Raw genomic sequence first — 14,829 nt, forward strand, 5'->3', positions numbered from 1 at the left:
TTGAGCAGCTCAATTTCAAGGCGCTTCATCCCAAGATCCCTTTCTGCTGCTTCGCGTATGAGCTTCTAAATTCTCTCTTCAGCTTTGCACCTTTCACGTTCGTCTATCAGCTCTAGGCACTCTGAGAGCTCGTCGTCGTCGGCCTTAAGGTTCTCAATGGCCTCGATATTCTCTGGCTTTCTCATTTGTTCACGAACATCCAAACCTGAACTTTTAGCTAACTCTAGCAAAAGTGGTTTTTTCTGTGTCTTCAGATTCATAGTTGCTGCAAGTGCTGCTAACTTCACTACTACTAGGGCGCTACGCTCCCATGCACGGGTACACGTAGAGTAGTTATCGAAATTTACCACCTTTCCTACAAAACTCTAAAATAAAGCCTGGTAAAATCTCAGTGAAGAAAAGTCATGCACTCACCAAACCCTGCAGCCATGATCTCGGCGGAGACGATCCCGACGCTGGCCCGAGCTTGTTGTGACTTGGCGTGAGCAGAATCCCGTCGCTGCCATCCATTTGTTACGAGCCGCGTTTCTGGCCGCAGCGGACCCAATGGGTAGCGTGGAGCTGGGTGGTGGTCGTCATTCCGCAGGCCACGGGGACGTTCAGAACTCCAGAAAGCTGAGGCAGAGGGACCGGCGTAGAGGAAAAGTTGACGTTTATTTGCAACACGTCGGGCAGTAACGTCCGAACGACGACTCTTCCTGTTTCCTTCTGGCGGGCTGCTCCCGCTGCCTCGCCGTGCAGTTCCGAAGATAACTGTGGAATGTCACTTCGGGGAACCAACCACTCATGGAGAGCACAACACAAGACAAATATTCCTTCACGCACGTGGCAGACGCACGTGGCCGACACACGTGGCACACGCGCAGGGACTCGGAGGTGACCACGCAGGAGGAATTCACGGGAGTCGCTCCTACAGGACACAACTTGCCTTCCGCACAGTCCAGAGGGGCCCGATCGTAGCCACTGCCCCGCTGGCGAAGCGCACAGCTGAGACAAAGCCGGTGCAGGTGACAAACCCGTACCCTGTAAAAGAGTGTTCCAGATGACGGGAAGGCACGCTTGTGGGCAGCTGGCGCAAGGACTTCGTTACTGCTTTGTAACAGGATCCATCGTGAACTTACAGCGCAACACCAGAAAAAATACAGGGCAGGGTAGGAGCAAAAGAGAAAAGAAAAGACGGCGCTGACTCACAACTGTTGTTTATTGGAAAAAAACGGGGTGAAAATTATATATATATATATAGGTACTGGCAGCCTACATCACAGCATGCTCTGAATACGAGGTGCACCGAGGTAGCGTTGTCACACTCATGGCAAAAAACAAGAGTGGCCTAAATAACTTATTTCTTTTTCATGCTGTGTAACGGATAGTTCACTAACGCACTTGTTACCCCTAATCTTTATATGATATGCCTTAGTGATTTTTCTGGTTAGCTGGTTAGGATGCTTGAAGATGATGGTGGTTCTCTCAAAAATGGGACGACAACCACATGACCTGCATGTTCCGGCAGATGAAGTTGCGCAATCCCTTGAAGAGATAACTCATGCTCCTTTAAACGAACATTCACACATCGTTTTGTTTGTCCCACGTACTCCCCACCACACGATAATGAAGTTGAATACAGAGCTTTTTTACGCATGCGATGTACTTGTTCTTACGATTCAAAGTGCATCTCCCTTTGGCTTGTTTGTTCCTCAGCGCGTTATCAACCATCGGGCAAATGCGACCTATCTTATGTTTGGCGGAAAAAGGAACGTCGACACCATACCTTGAGCCTACGTTTTTCAGCCCATGCGCCAATTTGTGTACATAGGCAAAAACTGCTATTTTTCTTTTTCCATCAGAATTTTCTTAAGCTCCTCTGTGTTTCACGAGCTTAACGCTCGTGAAACACAGAGGAGGCCAGGGTGGCCTCCTCTGTAGAGGCCAGGGTGGCCAGGGTGGCCACCCTAGCCACCCTGGCCACCCTGGCCACTACCTCCCACATCTATACGTCAATTAACTCACGGCCCTCAGTTCCAAGCGGCTCCGAAGCAACTGACCGTGGCAGTGGCCAGATCTGCAACACAGCACAGGGTGCTAAAAATCTCTGGATGCGGACAGGCCACCATTAGATTCTGAGCACGGCAACGTTCAAAACTAGAACATTATCTAGTGAGGCAAGTCTAGCTGTACTATTTGAGGAGCTAGAGGGCATTAAATGGGATGTAATAGCACTCAGTGAGATTAAAAAGACATATGAGGCCTATACAGGGCTACAGAATGGGCACGTCCTTTGCTATAGGTGCTTGGCTGAGAGAACAGAACTGGGAGTGGGGTTCCTTATCCACAGAAACATAGCTGGCAACATTGAGGAATACTTTAGCCTTAATGAAAGGGTAGTAGCTATCTAATTAAACTCAATAAGATATACAAGATGAAAGTGGTACAGACTTCCGCGCCTACGTCCAGCCATGATGACGCGCCAGTTGAAAGCTTCTACGAAGATGTGGAATCGGCAATGAGTAAGGTAAAAACGCAGTATACTATACTGATGGGAGACTTCAATGCAAAAGTAGGGGGAAAAACAGGCTGGAGACTAGGCAGTAGGAGATTATGCCATCTGTGCTAGAAATGGCAGAGGGGAGCTACTAGTAGGATTTGCAGAACGCAATAATTTATGGATTTCAATACCTTCTACCGAAAGCGGGTGAACCGTAAGTATACATGGAGGAGCCCTAACGGCGAAAAGAAGAACAAGAGAGACTTTACACTGAGTGCACATCCAGGCATCGTGCAGAATGTGGATGTGCCTGGCAAGGTACGATGCAGTGAACATAGAGTGGTATATGGTCCAGAATTCGCCTATACTTGAAGAAGGAACGACAGGAACTGATACGCAAGAAGCTAATCAATGAGCTAGCAATGAGAGGGAAAGTAGAGGAATTCAGAGTCTCGCTTCAAAACAGGTACTCGGCTCTTATCGAGGAAAACAGCCTCAGTGTTCACGCAATGAATGATAATCTAAGTAATATTACGAAGTGTGCAGTGGACGTTTAAGACACAGTAGTTAGACAGGAGACTGTCAAGCTGTCCCAGTAAACAAAGAATCTCATTAAGAAGTTTCAAACATGAAAGTCTATAGTACAACAGGTAAAATTGAGTTGGTAGAGTTTTCGAAGTGGAATAATAAGCGTAAGTTATCCGATGTAACAAGGCATCACATGGAGAGAATTGAACACACTCTGAGGAACAGAGGAAGCGTCAAAGCAGTGAAGATAAAACTTGGGATATGCAAAAACCAGATGTATGCACTAACGGACTAGGAAGGCAAAGTAACTATCAATATGGATAGGATAGTAAAATCAGCTTAGGAGTTTTACAGAGATTACAGTAGCCAACACAACCACGACCCTAATAAAAGAACTAGCATTAACCCAGATGACACCCCACCAGTAATACTAAAAGGTGTCAGAAAAGCTTTAGGGCGTATGCAAAGAGGTAAAACTGCCGGTGAGGATAAGGTAACATCAGATCTGCTGAAAGATAGAGGACACATTGAGCTAGAAAAACTAGTGACCCTGTTTACGAGGTGTCTCCTGACGGGAAGAGTACTAGAATCTGGAAGAATGCCAACATCATCCTAATACGTAAGAAAGGAGACGACAAGGACTTGAAGAATTACAGGCCGATCAGCTTGCTCTCCGTAGTATACAAGCTATTTACAAAGGTAAGTGCTAACAGAATTAAGACATTAGATTTCAATCAACCAAAGAAACAAGCAGGATTTCGAACAGGCTACTCAACAATCGACCACATTCATACTATCAATCAGGGAATAGAGAAATGCTCAGAATATAGCCAACCACTATACACAGCCTTCATTGATTGTGAAATGCATTTGATTCAATAGAAATATCAGCAGTCATGCAGACACGGCGGAATTGGGGCGTCGACAAAGCATATGTAAATATCCTGTAAGAAATCTACGTGAGATCAACTGCTACTGTAGTCCTTCATAAAGAAAGCATCAGAATACCAAACCAGACAGGTGCAAGGCAGGGGGATACAATCTCCCTAATGCTGTTCACCGCGTGCTTACAGGAGGTTTTCAGAGGCCTAGAATGGGAACAGTTAGGCATAAGCAGCAATGGAGAGTACCTCAGTAATCTGTGCTTCGCTGATTACATTTCATTGCTGAGTAACTCGGGCGACGAATTGCAACTCATGATTACGGAGTTAGACAATGAGAGCTGAAAGGTAGCTCTTAAAATCAATCTGCAGGAAATGAAAGTAATCTAGAACCTCGGAAGTGAGCAGCGCTTTGAAAAAATTAATAGTGCACTTGAAGTTGTAAAAGACTATGTCTACTTTTGGCAGGTAATAACCGTGGAGCCGAACCACGAGACTATAGTAACTAGAAGAATAAGAATGGGGTGGAGCACATTCTGCAAGCATTCTCAAATCATAACAGGTAGATTGCCACTATCTGTCAAAAGGAAGGTATATAACAGCTGCCTCTTGCCGGTACTTAGCTACGGAGCAGAACCCTGGAGACTTATAAAGAGGGCTGAGCCTAAATTGACGACGACGCAGCAAGCAATGGAAGGAAAATAGAAGGTGTAACCTTAGGACACACGAAGAGAGCACAATGGATTAGGGAACAAACCGGGGTTAAGGATATCATAGTTGAAATCAAGAAGAGGACATGGACATGGGCCAGACATGTAGCACGTCGTAGACAGGATAACCGCTGGTCATTAAGGGTAACTAACTGGATTCCTAGAGAAGGCAAGCGGGTTAGGGGGAGACAGAAGGTTAGGTGGGCAGATGAGACTGAGAAGTTGCGGGTATAAATTGGCAGCCGAAAGCACAGGACCGAGTTGACCGGCGGAACAAGGGAGAGGCCTTTTTCCTGCAAGGAACGTAGTCAGGCTGATGAAGATAATGATGACGATGATGAATAAATAATGACTGGCGTGATAGGTGACTGCCTCAAGTACGCAGTGCAACCACGTAGTCTTATTTTCGCGTTTAAAGAATGATAACAAAATACGATACCCCCATTTTGATACCCTCATTGAAGTAAGTTTTAGGATGCCCCCATTAAAATAAGTTTAACAATAAGTTCAAACAACAAAGTCAAAGAGGTTTTTCACGCTTTTACACCGACTTGTATAAGAATTGGGTCTAATAGGGACCGGACTCAGGCCCCAGTTCAAGCCGAGCCCGAAGCTCAAAGGCCCGAGCTCGCCCCATCGCTTGATTCAACAAGCCCGGTCCAGCCCGTGAGCCGGGCCGGGCCTGCGCTTTCGGGCCGCCCCGGGCCCGTGCGGTTGTCTATTGTGAAGGCGAGAGATAAAAATGTTTCTCTCTTTTCTGGACACTGTTGGACACATGCCGCCCTTCAGTGGGTTTCACGCTGGTAGCATGCCCTTTCCAATTGGTAAACGAAATGTTTCGGCCTTTAAGGGCATGGAGTTGAGCCAGTGACACCTACAAGGATTGAGGCTGCGAAGAAGGCAATTATTGGCACGGTGGGTAAACACCATATCCTGCCTTCAAGCAGGTTTTCGGGCATGCACTGAAGAAGCGACGTTGATAAGGCACTCAATGCAGCTCGCCAGAATATTTAGGACAACACAGCGGGTCTTTCGGAAACATATCGTGGCCGCAGTGGCTGTCTCTTGGATTGAGTCGAGGATGCTCGAGGATTGTTAACGCATTTATAGGTCGAAATTTCGACCCAGCTTGTAGAAATTTTCGGAGCTCACCACTACGGCGGCTTTCATGAATTTCTCGTGGTGTTGGGACAGTATACGCCATAAATCAACATAACAAGTGTATAAGAATTCTCGTCTTAGGTTATCGTCGATTGTTCGTTTGGCAAGAGTAGAGCAACCTAACACCCGTCTTTGTGTTTAGGTTGATACATCGGCAGCTAACAGGTCAATATTTATGTTGTAAACAACCACTGGTGGCTTGATTTTTTACTTACTTTGGTGTTGGATCGTGAATGCGAGGAAACCTTTATGAAAATATTTCATAGTAACTCCAGTTCCGTTCACAAGGACCTGATGGAAAGAAAAAGTATCTAACATTTTATGTATATTATTGAAACTCCAGAACACACTTTTGGCCTCCAGGAACGTTATTTAGAAAAGGTTCAGGAAAACAGTTGAATATCACTAATATCGAACCATAGACATAGCGAACTTGCTACATGACGAGTGTTCTTCTATATTTTTTCTACGTTTCGTATATACATGCACGGCAGCACCCTGCCGCTGAAGGCGTTTTTGCTTGCAACTGTCTTCAAGGGATGCTGTGGCGCACTGCATAACATCAGGATTTATTCTGTTTCAAGTTCTAAAGTTAGGGCATCCAACGTGACAGAAAAAACTAGGCGAACAGATTGATCTGCAGTCAACTCCTACTCTCTCTCTCTCTCTCTTGCTATATATATATATATATATATATATATATATATATATATATATATATATAGAGAGAGAGAGAGAGAGAGAGAGAGAGAAAGAGAGAGAACTTTTAATCCTCTACTCCACCTTAACTAAAGAAAATAAAATGATTGATATATATATAAGCGTGTTGCAGCTTGATGTATTTCGCGTCGCCCGTCTGTTCTCTTGGATGCTCCATCATCGGCATAGATGATGAAAGAGCGGCGTACAGTGACTTCGGCAGGAAGGAAACCATCGTACGTGTTCATTGTGCCTGCTCTAGCAACACCGCTCAGAGGCTCTGGCTATAATGGCTGTGTTTGCTCTGCTTCATGACCGGCTTCTGTCTGAAAAAAAAATAGTATATCATTCGCGACCTGAGCTCTCGCCTCTACGGCGGTATATTAAGTGTTTATTGCGTGTGTTGTAGCGTAGAGGCATGTATAGTTATGCCGCTCCTCGTCGTCAATTTTTATGGTACAGTAAAAGCTCAATAATTCATATTTTGAAGATATGACTTTTGTTCGTGCCTGCTTCTTTCCGCTTTGTCTTTCGTGATTATTTCCAGTGGTTACCTTCCTCACCTTCCACTCGTGTAGTTCTGGCAATATATCCTGATCCATGTCGATACTTGCTCATATCCTAATACGTATTTTGGCCGTTGCGATGATACATGGCACAGGCGTGCCTACAAAACCCCTCCGCGCCGCCAAATGCTAATGGCGGTGGCAAATGCATCGTACAATATTTCACGTTGTAAAAAAATTGGCAAATCCCACTTTGGTGGATATAAATTATATGCGAAACATGAATGAGGAAGGTTGATATGTCACTTTAAAATCAGCACAAAATTGCAAGGAAGACGTAAATTATGCCGTACATGACTTCCATGTCTTGTTTATTATGTTTAAGCCTGGCTTTTTTTTTCGTTGTCCGTTCACGGTATACCTAATTTAGTATACGTAAGGGTAGCCAAATGGCCGCGAGCGCATCATTTGTGTGGTATGTAGTCCTGTTTTTTCTTGACACACATGTCATTATTGTCATATTTGCACCAGTATTATACCTTCGCCATACATTCACGTATCGTATGCCACATTTGGGATATGTGAAGCCAGCGAAACTAGCGCGAGCGCATCAAGAGCGTGGTTTGTTGTCATGTTCTTACATTACAGTCGTATCATGGTTATCATGCTTGCACCAGTCAAATACCTTTGTCTTCTGATCACGTCACATATCACCATATTTGGTATATGTGAAGCGAACGAGATGAACGCAAGAGCATCAAGAGGGTAGTATGTGGTCATGTACTTACATGACACGCATGTCATAGTTATCATGTTTCCGCCAGTCATATACCTTCATCGTCCATTAACGCCACGTAGTACAAAATATGGTATAGGTGAAGCTAGCGAAACGGCCCAGAGCCCCGCATGAGCGTGGTATGTAGTCATGTTCTTATTGACACGCATGTCATGCTTACCATGCTTGCAGCGGTAATACACCTTCGTCATCCTTAACGCCATGTAATACGAAATTTGTAGTCTTTGAAGCCAGAGAAACGACTGCGAGCACATCATGAGGGTGGCATGCAGTCATGTTCATGATTATCATGTTCGCACCAGTCATATATCTTCATCATCCATCTACGTCATGTAATACCAAATTCGGTGCATGTGAAACTAGTAAAATGACGCGAGTGCATCATGAGCGTGGCTTGTTGTAAGGTTCTTACATGACACGCATATCAGAATTTTTACATGAAGGCCTGTCACTTATGTTAGCCCTGCAGTCCTCTCACACCATACCATTTCTGCGATTTCAAGTAAACGAACCCACAGCAGGAGCAGCAGGACTACGACATGTAAATCTTGACATTCATAAAATATATGTCATTATTTTCATGTTACGACTACTCAATTATGCTTACCATACAGTCATGGTATGCCATACCAAATTTGGCATATATCTCATTATCAAAACAGCCAGGAGAGCTAAAGGTCATAGGCGGCTGGTTTGATAGGTAGATAGACATATAGATAGATAGATAGATAGATAGATAGATAGATACATAAATAGATAGATAGATAGATAGATAGATAGATAGATAGATAGATAGATAGATAGATAGATAGATAGATAGATAGATAGATAGATAGATAGATAGATAGATAGATAGATAGATAGATAGATAGATACGGTCAAACGTTTCGAGGTTCGCTAAAAAAAGTTTCGCATTTAAAAGGCAATTCACTAACTGGCTCTGATTCCACAACGATTCCCCCGAAATAGCGTCGTCCCCACGCTTGTAAGCACTCCGGGAGTGAGGAATACATGACGGCTGAGTTCACCCCACCTCTACACTCGGTGCTAGAGAAATCGCCATAGAATTTTCACAGCATAGCTGTTGTGGTTTGTCTTGTGTCGAAGATGGAAAATTATCATGAGGATGCTCAATGACCACCAAAGCATTCTGGACTGATCATAAGCAAGAAAAGCTGAAACCAGCTCTGCAGTGACTCAGCTTTGCGCGACACTGTGAAAGCGAGTCTTGTTTTGTTTTGTTTTTCTCACTTTTCTAAGAGTCACTATAACGGTAGTTGATAGCGTCAGTTGGTAGCTGTTCATTGTTGTACACCACTTAGAAGACGAAGATTGAACAAATGAACACAAGCACAAACTTTCAAATAACTTCATTTGACGGTCAAATGATGCTTTTATATTATCGCGTTTCATACAGTTACATAGAAACTAACCCGGAACTTATACAAAAAATGATGTACAAAAACATAACAGTAAATTACAGATAACCACGCATGCTGAGAAAACACGCCCCTATCCAATGTCTCGGCATTACGAATTTAAATACATCATTCACTTCTTCGATAGTCCCAAAGATACCGTACTGACGCAGTCATTCGTCAAGTGAGTGATATTTGACGCCTCGATGATTTCGCGCATCATCTGATTTATGCGCCTAGCGACCAATTTGACTTTACAAGACCTCAGTTGGCATCTGCAATCTCCACAATGCCAGCCTTTCACCGATCTATGCACAGTGCTTTACTGTCATAGTCTTTCATTGAGGCACCTTCTCGTCTGATCAACGTATTTATTTCACGGACGAGCACAATCTTGCATGCCACTTTTTTTTACACAATCCACAAACATGTCTCTGTGGGTAATTGTGCAAGCAGAAGTTCCCGTCACCTTTTGCTTTCTCACGTTGTTCAGTGACAGCAACTTACGGAGCACTGTAAAAAGCAGTTTCACTGGCTCCCGATAGCTTTCAGGCGATGGGAAACGTGGTGAAAGTACGGTATAGCAACAGGCTAATGAAAATTACCATTCCTACAGTAGGACTTTTTCAGCACTCGCTCCTTCTGCGACCTGCTGACTGCCTGCCATAAAGAGTTAGCCACCTTTGACATAATAATATCGTCCGGATAACCTGTGGGCTCAAATCAACCAAGTTGGTTATGAAAGTTTTCTTGCATGTGCGTAAAGCATTCTTTAGGCACGTGTTTAGAAGCATACTTTTCACAAGTATTCAAGGCGGGAAGAGAAGGCGAGGAAAGGCTTAATGGCACATAGCTCAAGTTTCCAACATATATGAGAACATTAAAAGCTTGGCCACAAGTCGAGAAACCTCGTTCTGCCAATTGATGAGTCAGCGCCAAGGAACTGCTTGAACTGTTTTCAGTACATAGGTAGCCTCCTTCAGGCCATTTCGTGGTGTGCGGTTAAGGTGCACACACGATGAAAGACAGGGTAGTCGGCATGTAGACATGCACCCCGGGTAGTGCCTCATACAAGCAATCTTTAAAATATGTATGACACTGCGGCACGTGTTATATACAGCTCTAACGCAATTAAACAGAACACAGGCAGTTTAGTGTAGGGCTGAATATATTGTTTTGTTTTATTTATTTATTTCATTTTACAAGGCGCTGTCCCACCTAAAGGCACACTGTACAACGGTGTCGCAGAGCTCAAAAAATGGCATTTGCGTTTACCCTTACGAATGCTTGCGAGATAGGCAAACATATACGAGTAACATTTTGAATGCCTTGTGCGTTCGAATATGTGTCGCAGTCACTTGAATCAACAAATGAATTGGTTGACGCCAATTGCACAGCGCGGTGGGCTTCCTGTGAAAGATAAGAGTCGTGATGATAGGAACCAAGTATGGACTCCTCCCCTTCTCTTGATATCTCGAGCCCGTTTGTCTTTTCCGCGCGCTGAGTAGGCAGTCGGCTTCCGCTTCGATAACCTTTACCTTGATTGTCTCTCTCCACGTCATAGAGGACTGTTTTTGTTTTAATTGCTCCCTAATCTCTCTAACCACATTGGCTGATGGAAAACCTGTCGATAAGCGAAACCGTGTCAATGTGCTCAGCTGCAGCGGCACAGTCAAACCTTTTTATAGAGGGTATGCGTTGAACCACACCAAGCATAAATCTCACACATAAAAAATAGACATATCATATAAAGGCCCCTAAACCACTTGTTATGACTGTATAACAAATCAAGTACACAAGTTCAGACGATCGTCATGATCGACAGTACGAAACGCGGCAGTGCCACGAGCCGCATGCACCCAGCAACTTCCAATAATCAATCACTTCTCCTCGCCGTGCCTTTCAGCAGTTTCATCATCCTCTTAAGTGTTGGAAGTGACGGGAACATGTCATCTGCTGGTCACATACAAGACCTGTTTGCCTACTCACAGGTAGGCATGCTCATCGCTCTTTCTCCTCGCAAGGTAACACTTGACCTGAAGATGAGACGAAGAAGAAAAAGAGCGAAACGAGCGAAGGTGTCTTCTGTATCGTCAACGGTGTGTATGTTTACCATTTAGGCATCTGTCGAAAACGTTTTATGGCTAGGTGTTAGTCGTAGGCTTGTTCCCAAATGCAACAGCTCAGCTAAATTTGCACCTCTGCTGTGGTTTAGAGGCCCTTAAAAGCGGAAATTTCAGTGAGTTGTTTTGACTTGAATACTTATTATAGTGGAATACATATTAGCCGTAGGGGCCTACTTGGCCTGTCATTGTAAGTGGTGTGGGTGCGAACCAGCATTTAGTGCTGCCCTGGTGTTGGGGATCGGTCGGGACCAGATCCGACAGGAGATCACTTGGAATCGACAATCGACCACGTCAAGTTTTCAAATAATATTCAGATAATTCAGTATTGACATGTTTACGGATGAAATTCAACGTGACAATATATGAATCCTTAATCGAAAGCCCCGTACACGATAAAGGCTGGCACACATCTGTGACGGCGCATTAGGTTTTCATTTTTACTAAATACACCTTAAGGGCTTGAAGGCAATACGTCAATCAAGTGTTTATGAATGCACGGACAGCAAACGGTGAATGACTTGGCGGCTATAAACACATTTAGCAGCGTCGAGAGCGCCACCCGCCTTTCACGGCAGTGGTCGCCGTAGCACCTTTGCAAGACGATGCGGTTCGCAGCGCACGCCCGACGCGTCTTTGCTTTCCACGTGCGCCAATGCTCCCTCACTGAACCCGGCACCAGTCTGCTTTTCTTTTCGGTAACCGGCTCATGCCGCCTGAGGTCATTGCTCTCGCTTCAAAGGAACACCAAGAAGCACTTGCTCGCTAATTGAACAGCTGGACGGGTCCACTGCTTCCCCTCCACCTGACTGCAGGAAACAGTTCCCATCTGTGGCACTTGACAATGTAGAAATGTCGGTGACAAGTCTCTGTTATATATTTAGCGAAGTGTTCGAACCATTAGGATGCACGGATCTCGAAGAGCAAAATGCGCCCAGAGCTTTTGCAAACTGTGCGCTTAGAGCAGTTTTCTGATCGTCAAGAAAAAGAAAAACTATGAGAGCCTTGCAGCCCCTACAGGGTCACTCATTGCTGACAACAATGTAAAAAAACCCTTAATAGCGTTGGAGATCGTCATTCGTCAATGTGCGGAGCCCTCCACTATGGCGTCTCTCATAATCATATGGTGATTTTGGCACGTTAAACCCCACAAATCAATCATCAATCAATCATTCGTCAATGAAATGACGTACTACAAAAGGAAACCGAGTGGAGAACTTTCTTTTTCCAGAGCGACAACTGGACGACGCTCGCTCGAAACAAAAAAAAAGTGAAAAAAGAGACCCCGTATCTGCATGGTAATCTGCAAACGTCGTCGAAAGACGAGGGTCTTGTGTGGGGAGAGAGTGAACAAAATATTTATTTGATGTTCTGCGCAAGAAACTCGATGAATGGTATCCTAGAGGCTCTGCGTTAGAGTGCCTCGAGCGTGCAGCGGTGGTGAACGAGCGCATGAAGTCACGTCACACGTGAGACATGAGCACCATCTGGCAGTTTTTTTGGAAAACGAAGTGCGTGGCTCTGAGACGGGTGTGCATGCCCAGCTCAGAGGTGATAAGGTGTAGAACGCAAGACGACGGGTAGGTGCCACCATCCTCTCGTCTTAACAAAGCGTTGGAAACACTCGCCATTTCGTGCAAGCGTTACATGATCAGTGCAGCGTGATAAGCACTACGGTCCTTAAAATTACTTATTTATGCCTTTTGTAGTAAAATACGCACGTGCAGAATATCTACGTGCTGTTGTGGTGCCCCAGAAATGCGCAATGATTGCTTTTTTATTTGACAATTGCACAAGTATGAACGCTGAAGCGTGAGGAACATTGGTGGGCGCTGTGGATTGGGTCGGCTGTTTCAAGTACCCGATGCTGTTAAGACTGGACAGACAGACAGACAGACAGACAGACAGACAGACAGACAGACAGACAGACAGACCAAAGTTTTTGCGTTTAAGGTCCCCAAGAAAGACTGCCGTCTTTGAAAGGGAGATTGCAATGATCGCAGTGTCATGGATGGCAGCGAAAGACGCAGGAAATAGCGGCATACAACGAGAGTAATTGAAATGACAGGAAATAAATTATAACACAAACAAGACACAAAAGATACGTCGCGAAGAAGCCTTCAATTCGTTTTTTGGATAATAATTTCCTCTCAGACGGGATGAGACCTCACTTTGTGCGTCCGGATTTGTATATCGCCTAACAAAACAAAAGTCAGCACTCCTCCAGCAGTGCACGCTCGCGAGCGTTGCGGGACTTGATTTGAAGCTCGGCCATTTTCTTGCTCTTATTTGTTCGCGTTGCATGCGGCTGAGATATCCGGGAGGAAATCTGCTAGAAAATTGTGCATGTAGATTGTGGTCACTGTCCTTTCTTCCTTGTCCGAGCTGCAGCGCACGCAAAATGCGATTAAGCAAGCGAGCACGCGCACTACGTCTAATGCCTTGTCCTGCTCCAAGTACCAGCCCTGCAGATTCGGTGGAGTGCTATTCAACTCACGCCTGACGTAATTGACGTCAGCCCTTCCCATTACATATCTTTCAAATTCCCATATTAGGTGATGATATAGCTGCCCATTGGCCTGTTTGGGCACCGTTTCAGCGGGTGTATTCAATGCGCTGATGCCCGCTCGGCCAAGAGATGCCCGCCGGTGATTGAGGAATCCAGCGATGCACACATACAGGTGTTCTGTAATCATTCTCTCTTCCAGCGCTCTAAACACGGTGGGGCATTGCCCTTAGTCAACTTGGTTCACTTGCTTGATGTGCACGTTAAATCAACTTACCCAGCTGTATCTTTTCCTCTAAATGTTCCTTTCCAATGAAACGCTGGTGGGTGATTTATTTAGCTCTCCCATTATATTACAGGCCGAGAGTATTTTACCCTTGTTTAACGAGTACCTGCCAATGAAGCTGCAATAGGAAGAGCGAAGATCAAAAGTTGTAGGAAATAAAGCACATGGAGACAGATGATATTGCGTGAAAAAGGTTGGGCGAATTACGCGAACAGATGTCTCTGGAAAGGCATGGACGAAACTGGCTGTGCTGAAAATCACAAAATTTTCACTCTTTAGATTACTTTTACCATGGTATATTCATAGTGTTCACGGTATATACAATATATAAATATTGGGCGTACACCACCACAGTCTAAGGTGGCCCAACATGGTTAGATGCTGGCGTCCAAAGTGACACTTTGACGAATGCACTTGGAGACCGGCATCGCGGAAAACAGCCAGTCTTAAAGAAAAGACGGTCGGGGTGTTTCTCAAAGGTCGGTGAAAAGACGATATTGTCGTGAATGTAACATAGGCAAATTGAGCAATTAAACCCACCCAAAAGAGAGTCCATGATCCGCTCGAAGGTGGCCGGAGCATTGCATAACCCGAAGGGCATGACCTTAAACTGGTAAAGATTATCAGGGGTGACAAAAGTGGTGTTTTCGCGGTCCATGTCACCGACAGCATTTTGCCAGTACCCTGATCTTAGATCGATAGAAGAAAAATACTTAGCGCCGTGAAAACAATC

At 44.8% G+C, this 14,829-nt stretch overlaps 1 long non-coding RNA gene across 3 annotated transcripts in view; it reads right to left on the reverse strand.

The window, feature by feature from the left end:
- Positions 1-383: 383 nt before the first annotated feature.
- Positions 384-14,829, reverse strand: part of LOC142775129 (uncharacterized) — a 32,127-nt gene continuing 17,681 nt past the window's right edge. For 2 of the 3 annotated variants that reach the window (XR_012886666.1, XR_012886664.1), the window contains exon 3: positions 384-1,023. This is a non-coding gene — a long non-coding RNA (uncharacterized LOC142775129). Of the gene's footprint in view, positions 1,024-5,976; positions 6,054-14,829 lie in introns of those variants that run through there. The other variant, XR_012886665.1, reaches the window with a different exon arrangement.

Source organism: Rhipicephalus microplus, chromosome X (genome assembly GCF_043290135.1).
Source record: "Rhipicephalus microplus isolate Deutch F79 chromosome X, USDA_Rmic, whole genome shotgun sequence".
NCBI lineage: Eukaryota > Metazoa > Arthropoda > Arachnida > Ixodida > Ixodidae > Rhipicephalus > Rhipicephalus microplus.